This window comes from Maylandia zebra, linkage group LG22 (genome assembly GCF_041146795.1).
Source record: "Maylandia zebra isolate NMK-2024a linkage group LG22, Mzebra_GT3a, whole genome shotgun sequence".
Classification (NCBI taxonomy): Eukaryota; Metazoa; Chordata; class Actinopteri; order Cichliformes; family Cichlidae; genus Maylandia; species Maylandia zebra.
In genome coordinates, this window is record NC_135187.1 from 3,035,870 (window position 1) to 3,044,555 (window position 8,686).

At 37.6% G+C, this 8,686-nt stretch overlaps 1 pseudogene across 1 annotated transcript; it reads right to left on the minus strand.

The window, feature by feature from the left end:
- Window positions 1-4,325: 4,325 nt before the first annotated feature.
- On the minus strand, window positions 4,326-6,559 carry LOC112430285 (Ig kappa-b4 chain C region pseudogene; annotated as a pseudogene). The gene is made up of 3 exons (XR_013095453.1): window positions 6,469-6,559; window positions 6,064-6,171; window positions 4,326-4,801 (listed from the first exon to the last, which is right to left on the minus strand). The product of XR_013095453.1 is annotated as an Ig kappa-b4 chain C region pseudogene (transcript).
- Between the last annotated feature and the right edge of the window lie 2,127 nt (window positions 6,560-8,686).

The following is an 8,686-nucleotide window of genomic DNA, read 5'->3' on the forward strand; positions in this document are numbered from 1 at the left end:
AGTTTTTCACAGCATATTTGGAATGTGACTCAACTGAACACTGTAGATTCATAGACAGGTAACAAATAAAGAAAAACTCGACCCCTACAATGAAGTGATGGGAAAGCTGTGTAAATTTGAGCAGATGTGTTAGAGCTCACGTTTATCCTCCAGTATCATCACCATCATTGACACCGAATGTGGGGACATAATCAAAATCGTAATTATAAAACTTTTAAATAAAAGAAACCTGGAGAATCCGTACCAAAGAGCACTGAAGCTTTTGTATTCGGTGTTAACTCAAGAATGTAAACAAACACTTTTTCAGTTTTCGCTCCTTTGTTGTGACATATCTCACTTTGTCACTGCAGAATAATGTCATGGAAATATGATCAACAAAGTCTGCAGACACGATGAGCCAACACCTTTTTAATTCCCAAGCAGTTGAGGGAGAGACGACATTCAGTGGGGCACTGATGCGTGTCTCTAAAGATGAATAGCAACCCTCTTTAAATACAGTCAAACAGAAGGCATTTCCACAGCTGTTGTTCACACCCTTGACCCCTCCAAGAGAGGGAGAGAGTTTACAACCTTGTCTCCTCTTCCAGTGTCACATAGAGACTGCTCCTTGCCTCTTCCCCACATCCTCAAAGACCTGATTAACAAAAGACTTCACCACCTGTTGAATTCTCCCCCTCTGGGTGTCACCAACTTTCTCACGATGCCTGACTTTGTGCAATAGAGTAAAAGCTGAATCTTCCCCACATGTGAACCTTGAAGTGACCCAAAAGTGATATTACTAAAACATGTGACAAATTCATAAAATAAAAGATATTTCCAGCACATTTCCACTCTTTGGATTACTCTGCTAATCACATCAATTTAGATTACAATTACTTTGTTGAAATAAATGGATTACACGTCTTCCCCTGTTTCATATGTTAGGCTGTGCACTCTCTATGGTAATTCCACGCTGGTTGAAACTCAAAGAAAACATTAAGAGGCTCTAATGTCTGTGTCTCAATCTTGCGGCCCATGTCATCTCTACTTGCTGCCAGCATTATGACGTGAAGAAATATTTAAAAATATTAAAAAAATTATTATTCAAAAAATGATTTAATATGAAGGCAACAGGCAGAGTGTTACAGGCATCGCCCTAAAGAATGCAGCCTGATGGGCAGTGTAGTCCGTGCTGCAGGGAGAATGGACTGCTGTACCTGTTATGTGTCTGTGAGCGCGAAGAAGGAGAAAAAGTACGAGCTGTCATCGAGCAGAAACGGGAGCTGGAAGCATGTAAATATAATAATAACCACAGCAGCCAAACAGAGAGCCTGACGAGCCCAGCTGTAAGTAAGCTGTTAAGACTCGACTGGACACTGTGTTCGTGTTTTCCTCCGAAACAATAAGTTCTGCTGGAGCAGCCTTTCAACGTCTCTCTCTGTCTCTTACAAACTTGACCCAGACAACAAAGTAAAGCTAGTTTTCAGCTACGAGCCGACACGAACCCGACGGATTAGCCAGAGGTCCCTTTACTACGGTTCGGAGCCGCGGACCTGTTTTATATATGCGTTTGCAGATCACTGCAAAAAGTGCAGCCTTACCTAATGTCCACCTACTGTTACTCATTTATATTAAGATGTAAAAATCGAGTTGTTATTGGTACGGCGAGTAGCCTTCAGTAACAGTAATAAATCACATTCACGTAGTTGTAAAAAGCATGATCATATATTAAGTAATCCAAAGTATTCAGAATACGTTACAAAATACATTTTGGGGCATGTAATCTGTAATCTGTAGTGGAATACATTTTAAAAGTAACCTTCCCAACACTGCAGACACTACATCACAAAACAGAAAGTGACCTGTTCAGGGCACGAAACCGAAGTTTTTCCAGCCTCACAGGTTGTCCTGTTATAAAAATATCAAATTAAAACAGAGATGAATGATTCTGCGCTGTGGTCATGTTTAACTTTTGCATCCTGTGGTCAGCATCATGCATCAATGTGAATCACTGCAACTTTTTTGTACTGAGTTTTACAAAACTCTAAAATAGGTTTTGCAAATTGTACCTTTCCTCTGATTTTTTTTAATGTCTTTCATTTTTGACGCCGTGTTCAAATGTGCAGGTTCTTTTTTGGGGGAAATCTTTTCTATTCTGTCCTGTTGCTTACGCGGTTCTTTGATTTGCTGACAGGTAAGTTTCTAAAACTTCTTTCAGGGTGAAGATTCTCTGAAACTCTGTTCATGTGTTTGAGTAGACAAGTACAACATTTCTTTTCTTCTTTTTTTTAAGTGAACAAGAGGAAATCAGATTTTGTCTTACAAGGACGAATGTCTGAGCCTTTATCTTCAGACATTGTTTGCATGTTTTGTTGGCATTTGGCAACACTTGGGGTTATATCACAAAGTACTGCTCTGGTTTGATGATGAAACATTTTCTTGCCTTTCTCAGTCAATGGACATGTTTTTGTAAAAGATTGCAGAAAATACCCAAATTTAAAAATCCCACACATCCATCAATGTGTGGATGTGTCCTAAAACACAAGAAAGAAAACATTTTCATAAACTGACTGATTAATTGATAAACAGCATCGACTATTTGATCCAACTACTTGTTGTTTTCAGTCAGATGATTTCCATAGAGAGGCAATTTGCATCAGCAGCACCATGCTCCAGTGCTCTGGGAGAGTTTATAGTCCTGAGAGTTGAACACTGGATGACTGACAGCTGTCCTTCATCACAACAGAAGCCACAGAAATCCTCCTCATCAAAAACATGACTTTGATCTGCGTCCTCATCTGGACTCTCCTCTGCTGCTGCTTCACAGGTAAAGTCCAGAGAATCAAACTCCTCTCCTCTATCAACATCTGTCCCTCTGAAATGAAGCCCACAAAACCATGAAGCTGCTTTATGTTTTTGTCTCTGTGTCCTCAGAGTCCAGAGGACAGATCACAGTGACTCAGCCTGGAGCAGTGAGCTCTGCTGTGGGAGCAACTGTGAGCATCAAGTGTACGACCAGTCAGGATGTTCATGGCAACAACCATTTAGCCTGGTACCAACAGAAAGATGGAGGAGTTCCTAAACGTCTCATTTACTATGCTAGCACTCGAGAATCAGGGATTCCAGCTCGTTTTACAGGCAGTGGATCAAACTCTGACTTCACTCTGACCATCAGTGGAGTCCAGGCTGAAGATGCAGCAGTTTATTACTGTCAGAGTGTTCATGTTATCAACAGTCAGTATGTGTTCACACAGTGAAAAACAGTCGTACAAAAACCTCCCTCAGTCAGACTGAACAGAAACTGAAGTGACTGCTGCAGCTGGAAGATACTGCAGAGACTGATACAGTTCACTGAGGACACACACACACACACACACACACACACACACACACACACACACACACACACACACACAGAGTGATAGAGTGAAAATGTTGTTGAGTGAAAAAAAGAAGAAGTTGGAAATCTATCTGTATCTCAGTCAATCAAATTTTGACCTTTGACCTCTGCTTCATAGTAGCTCAAATACATGTGAACCAATTCCTGAATATTGCTCATTATGAAAACATATCTCAAAGAAAGAGAAAAAAAACACAATAAATCACCAAAATCAGTGAGTCACAATTGTCTGCATAACTTATATAAATACTTCCAATAGATTTTTTTCTTTTTTGCTGTTCAATACTAGTCTGATAACTTTGTCTTGCAATTCCAATAAAATTGATTCATGTTTGTGGCTGTAATGTGACAAAATGTGGGAAAGTTCAAGGGGGCCGAATACTTTTGCAAGCCACTGTATGTGTGTCCTCATTAGGATAGGGATTTATATTGGCGTGAGGGACTGTAGCCTATAAGTTCTTATTGTTAAATGATAGTTATGAGATGGTGTGTTTCAGGTGATTTTACAGAAAAACACCAAAATAATGTACTGCATTACTTTAAAAAAGTACTCTGCATAATAGAATACTTTAAGATACCTCAACACTGATCATTTGACTCATTCTTATATTGTGCTTTTCTACTCCACCTGAGAACTCAAATTGCTTTATATAACAAGCTACAACATGCTGAAACATTCATTAAACAGCATGCAATGACTTTGCATGAATAACGGCGGTGTCGCTCAATATTCTCAGTAATAAAATCATAATCTCTAAGTTCTTATCAATTCCCCTTCGCACTTATTCTTTAACATAAACTTCGCTTAACTTCATGTATTCAAAGTGACTTAATTCTACTGACTCATGTTGACTACAGATAGCACACTGGTTTCCAATAAGAATCCTGGAAATCATTATTTAGAGTTTAATATTGACATCACCACAAAAGTAAGACAAACACTCGATTCTTATTTAATGTAGATTTTTTTTATTCTTTAAAACTTTAAACAAACTTTAAACTTTAAACAAAGCAATGAAAAATGAGAGAAGAAATTGGAAAAAAAAGCTACAGAATGCAGTGTGAAAGTAAGACCAGCATAAAAGTCACATATAGTTCAGGACTGGGGACACTGGTCTCTCATCATTGGCTCTGAGACCAGAGTGTGGGAGCCCCTCGTGGCCTCACAGGTCACAGAGCCCACCTTCATCCAGTGGTCTGCAGGGAGCCTCAGGGTGCTGCTCCAGCTGTAGAGGCCGTCGTTCTCCTGCACCACGGGGCTCCTGCTCTCCTCCCAGCTGATGCTGCCACTGCCATCCACCTTCCAGGACAGACTCCAGTCTGAGGGGAAGCCCTTGTTGGCCACACACATGACTGTAGCCTCCCCTTGTTTCAGCTCCTCACTGGAGGGACCCAGCACCTTCAGGGCGGGGCGGGCATCACCTAGGAAACACCAATCAGCTTAGAGGACAGGAACCACAATTTGATTTTCTCCGTTAAGAAGTTTCTGTCAGGTGTTTTTTCTGCTCCACCAGTCATTCACTCACACATTGTTTCACTTCCCTTTAAGAAACCTCTCATGCATATCAGCACAGAGAGAATCATCACACAGTTTGAGCTGAAATATGTTCAAACTACACTGGAAATAAAAGAAGCAGATGTGGAAACATTTACAAAAACTATTTTAGCTTCAACATCATCAGTTATCTATAACACATCACTTGTTGGAGATAAGAAACTTAATAGCACTACTTGAATGATGTGGATTAATTTTTTTTACTGCTTACATGATTTTAATGACATTTGAAATGATATCTGCTACAACAGAAACACCAGACGTGCTGCACACTGTCAAATGCCCATCTTTAACTTCTGGCAATAAAAGAAGCAGATATGGCAACAATTATACAAGATGTTCAGCTTCAAAAACCTCCGTTCTGTATAATACACAAGTTTTCTACTTACCTCATGTGAGTTTCAGTCATTTATTGTAGTGCTTTTATGATTTCTAAGCAAATTCTACATTTTTACTGACTAAGTAAAAGACCAGAAATCTTTATCTTCACTCTGTTTAACTTGAGGACAGTTACATTTAATTCATCTTAGAAACAGTGACTGTGATTTCAAACTAGAAAATAATCACAGGCTGATGACAGTTTATATTATTTACACAATGCATCGTCTTTATGTCAGAAATGTCGACATAAAATCAAAATAAAGCTGATGGAGTCAGCCTCCAGTGTATAATGGTTATAATATTACCTCTACATGAATACTTCATTGTTATAAAGCTAACATTTACACCTCGATGTCGTTTCTTTAAAAACTTTATAATCTTACTTCCAACTTGCAGTCTGGTTCCTCCACCAAAAGTCCACCACAGTGATACAAACTCACTGAGCCGCTGCACAAAAACCTCTGACTGTAGAGACACGGCTCTCTGACTCTAACAGACTAAATTAAAACCAAAAGCTCTCAAGAGTTAACCAGACATATATATATCTCAATAATCCTCAAGTCAACTCTGATGTTTTATATTATTTGTTAATATTGATTTTAACATTTATTCTGAAGCTAACTTTGTGTCTTCATGAAAATTGATCTAAAAACTATTTTAATGATTTTTGTTTTCTGGCACACTGAAAAGTCAAGATAACCACAAGAAAGAAATCTGATAAAATAAAAGAGGTTTAAGTTCGACTTACTTCCAACATCCAGTCTGGTTCCTCCACCAAAAGTCCACCACAGTGATACAAACTCATTGAGGCGCCGTACAAAAACCTCTGACTGTAGAGAGACACGGCTCTCTGACTCTGAAACAAACAAACTCAACTAAATCATTCATTGTTTGCACAGCAGCCATGACTCAGCTGATATGACTTCTTCAAATACCATCATAATAACATCGTACAACATTAGTTTAAATATAGTTTGATCCATAAGTTTTTGGACAATGACACATTTTCACAGTTTTACTGTGTACACCAACACAGTGGAATCTGACTCAAAGAACTAGGATGTGACTGAAGTGCAGACCTTCAAGGCCCACCGAATGCTCTGCTCTGGTTTATATTTTGCCTTTCATTGTTAATAAACTTGCTCACAGCTACGCTGTCGTCCGTGCTTGCGTTTGGGTCCAAATCCTCCTCCAGACGATCTGCCTCCCAGATTGTGACATGCTACCTCTATCAGCAGTAACATTATCAGTAAATACCAGTGGCCCAGCTACACTTACAGCCAAAACCATCAGTGCTATAACTTTGTCTCCACCATCTTTGACAGATGTTGTGATTTGCGTCAGATCAGTTTTTCTCCTTTGTAATTTTCTCTTCCAGTCATGCTGAAAAAAGTTCATCTTTTAACTGTTTTTGACCTTTTAAATGTTTTACTGGCAAAGTCTAATCCAGTCTTCCAGTTCTTGAGTGTAACTTGACAGTAATAAAGTTTTTTTTCTCTATGTTTGATTTAGTTTGTCAGCTGATTGATGATTTCCTGGACCTCATGCTGATACATGCAAGCTCACCTCTTGAACTCAAAATACTTTGTTTCCTCATTATTCCAAGATGAATTACAAAGATAATCTTGTTTCCCCATGAAATGGTTTGTAGTAGACAGTCATTCAATTACTTTGCACCATTTCCCAGCATCCAGTGTTTATTTCAGAATCCAGCTATCCTCTGTTTCCATTTGAAATTGTAGTTAACACCTTCAATCAGTAGCTCTTCTGTGTTGTTTTAAGTGCAGTACTGTACAAATGGCTGGTGAAATTCTCCAAAAGCTTTGCTGTTTTCAACATAATGTGTAATAACAACCTCATTATAATATATATTGTCATACCAACAGTTACCTGGGTTGCCACTCTGACCAAAGAACACGTGTTGTAAATTTAAGCATTTGCTTCAAACGTCATTAATTCATCATCTCATAGCATATGGCTACTTTTCCCTCTGTGGATCAATCTTCTGACGGACGTTTTCCTAGAAATAACTCCATTACATAAGCAGTCTGGTTTGTTGTACTTCTTTAAGTAATAAAGCTTTTTATGAATCTCAATAAAAATATAAATATTTTTATTTATTCAATGCTTTCATTCAATGAAGGCAGATGTTTTTGTGTTATTTATTTTAAAGAACTCAATTATTCTTCATCCCAGATAATCTATAAATTCTTCCTCTTTTACCAACTCTGCGTCATTATAAATTAAACAACATAATATGTTTTCAATCAAAATAGCTTTCATTGGTCTGTGACCAAGTGTTCTGTGTTTAATTTATATTTCTTGATTATTGTTATTCATGGTTTTAGTTCTCTTGATGATGATTTGTTTTTCTTTTCAGAAGAGTGACCTTGTGTTAAGATGGACACTACGGATAATATTCATTACAGTTGATCATTTACTATTGACATTAATAAATGAATAAGCCGTTCTGTTAAAATCATCAATATTGTACATGACTGACATTAATATTAACTGGAAACAAATAAATAGAATAAATTAATTAATTCAGCGAAACGAAATGCTCTTCATGTATATCTAAAACAATTTTTAAAATTCACACAAACTCAAAGTAATTTCAAACAATACTTGAAAGTTTTTCTTCTTTATATTATTGTTAGATTTTTTTTCAGTTTAATTTGACTGAAATGTAGACATAATATTTTGACAGAGCAGATCTGAATTATCCTCCACGACACAAGAGGATGATAAAAAATTCCAGCATCAAACTTATTGTAAAGCTACGTGCTTTTCTCTTAAAATCAGAAGAGAAATTGTTAAATGCACTTTAATAAAAAGACAGTATTTGATAGTAAACCAGAATAAACTTACGTCCAACATCCAGTCTGGTTCCTCCACCAAAAGTCCACCACAGTGATACAAACTCATTGAGGCGCCGTACAAAAACCTCTGACTGTAGAGAGACACGGCTCTCTGACTCTGTCAGACTGAACTAAAACTACAAAACCTCAAAATTTAGCCATTCAAACTGTTAATTAAGAAAAATCATCCTGTGGATTATTGTAATGTTTTAAATGATTCAAATGTAAGTTTCATATACATTTATAAAGCACACTGTATTCCACTGTGACTACAGTAAATCTTCACAATTATATTTAACAAATTAAAATTTCACACCCAGACAAGTAAAACAAAATTAGGAGGAAACAGCTAGTAAAAAAAAACAGGTTTAAATGCGACTTACGTCCAACATTCAGTCTGGTTCCTCCACCAAAAGTCCACCACAGTGATACAAACTCATTGAGGCGCCGTACAAAAACCTCTGACTGTAGAGAGACACGGCTCTCTGACTCTGAAACAAACAAACTCAA